We start from the raw sequence: 2485 nt of genomic DNA, 5'->3' as shown, positions 1-2485 counted from the left end.
TTTTTTTATTTTTACACATCTAGAAATACCCCCAAATCAGGAGTTATTGACATAAATATTCTGGAAAAATAGTTTTTGAATAAATACACTGTTCGAATAGAATTGGGAAATAAAACTGTCCCCAGTTGTCTGGACTGTGGTTTCTACCCAGAGCAGGTGTTGGAGTCTGATGGAGAAGGTCTGGGAGACATTTGGGCAGGAGGCAAGAGCCTGGGGAGGTGCCACGCTGTGATCTCACGTGTTTGGTGATTTCTTCCTTAGGATCACTTCATTGAAAACTGCCCACCTTGACTGCTGACTTCCCCGGACCATGGTTTTGTCAGTCTCTAGCCCAGAGCCCGCCCGTCCTGGTGTTGGGACTGTGGGAATGAAAGGAGCTCTGGGTCGACTGAGACAAGGATGCCACAGCTTAGTGAGGGCTTGTTCCTGGGGGGCACTACTGGGGAGCTTGCCCTACCCCTTGCTGGGGGCTGTGGGGAGACCGAGTCTTATGGCCCCTCATCGAGAGGCTTTAAACTGTTCTGGGGGAGACCAGATTTTCAGGTGGAAAATGGATGAGGTCTTGACATGTCTGAGTTTCCAAAGGTGTCCCAGATTTCAAATTCAAAGGATATTTTAATAATTCAAACAGTGTCTTTCCAGCTATGCAGTGCGGCAGTGGCAGTTGTATAGTGGAAAGAGCATGGAATTTGGGATAAAAGACCTGGATTTGACTATTCATTTGCCTTACTTGCTCCCAGACCCTTAGAAAGTTAGTTATCCACTCTAGAACTTCAGTTTCCTTACCTGTAAAAATGGAGGGAGGAATGCTTAGCTATTAGGGTGGTTGCGAGAAATAAGAAAGAATGACTTGGAGAGAAGGTAGAAACCAGAATGTGGGCTATCAGTGTCATAGTTCAGGTTCTGAGCCAATAAAACAAATTGTCAGCTCAGCACTATTTATGGAACTCTTCTAATAAGATCTCGCTGAATACGAAAAACATATAGTCAAGATCTCAAGCCACTTATCCTAATTTGGAACGCAAATCCCTTTCATGCTTGTTGGGAAATTCCTAATTATTTCTCTACCAAGGTTCAGGTGGAATCTCAGTTATATATCAATAAAAAACATGTAGTCCATTCTTTAATAAACAATTATACAACCTGAGCTCCATGTCTTTGGGGTTACAGTGTGGACTGACCAGTATGTGAGGTGAGAGTGATCTTTAAAAAATGTCCCCCATGACTGTTTTAATATGTGTGACCTTATTGCTTTATTGTATCTTTTTTCTTTGTAGGAGGAGGTGGTTAAGGTAGACAGGGATTATGTCTTCTAAAAAGAAAAATTTAGAGACATGTACATAACAGATGANCATAACAGATGAATGTTTAATGAACATATTCCTGGTCCAGAATATGATCAAGTCAATGAAAATGGCATCTGTACAGAGATTAAGGTGGTGTACTTGTAATCAGGCTTAAAATAGAGCCTAACCAGTAAAACTACAAGCTAATGTAAAGTTGAAGAGATCCAAATCTGCATTGGTCAGTGTCCTTCAGAGAAACAGAACCAATAGGAGATATATAAATTCCTACATATACATACACACATAGGAATTGGCTCATGCAATTACAGAGGCCGAGAAGTCCCACAATCTGCCATCTGCAAGCTGCAGAACCAGGAGAGAGCTGGTGGTTTGATTCAGTCCCAGTTTGAAGGCCTGAGCACCAGGAGTGGCACGTTGGAGGGCAGGGGAAGGATGTTTCAGCTCAGGCAGAGAGGATGGGTTCCACTTGCTCTGTCTCTGCTCTATGCAGGCCCTCGATGGATTGGATGATACCCGCCCAGCTTAGTGAGGGCAGTCTTCTTTATTCTACCTATTCAAATGCTAATCTCTTCCAGAAACATTCGCACAGACACACCCAGAAATAAGATTGTACCAAGTCTCTGGGCATCCTTTAGCTCAGTTAAATTGACACGTAAAGATAACTGTTCTGAAACCCAAAATTCTATTTTCTAGCATGATATTATATTTTTAAAAGTCTTGAGTATTACTAAACTGGAAAATAGTGCTGCTCTATAATATAGACACAACACTCATTATTGGCAATATACCCAGAAACATAAGTGGTTTGTTATTAAAATTTCTTGTCCCCAGTTTTAAGAAAGAAAGCTTTATTTTTCTTATATTTAATCATTCTTATAATTCTAGTACTTTTCTTTGTATTACAAAGAAAAGGCAAAACAATCATCTCCTTTTCAGATTTTTAAAAAAATTAATTCTAATTTGAGAATTAAATAATTACAAAATTATCATGTAATGATATTTAATATTTCTCAGGTTGGAAATTTTTTCCATAATGATATTTATTCATATAAGCCAGTTATTGGTAAATTAAGTTTCCATAAACTCAAATTCTTTACAAGTGATTGTGTTTTATCTTTGTAACAATGATGCAGGTAGTGCATAATATAAAAATGAAAATACAGAAATGGCATCTTTTA

Source organism: Galeopterus variegatus, unplaced genomic scaffold (assembly GCF_000696425.1).
Source record: "Galeopterus variegatus unplaced genomic scaffold, G_variegatus-3.0.2 Scaffold7708, whole genome shotgun sequence".
Classification (NCBI taxonomy): domain Eukaryota; kingdom Metazoa; phylum Chordata; class Mammalia; order Dermoptera; family Cynocephalidae; genus Galeopterus; species Galeopterus variegatus.
This window is presented reverse-complemented; position numbering follows the sequence as displayed.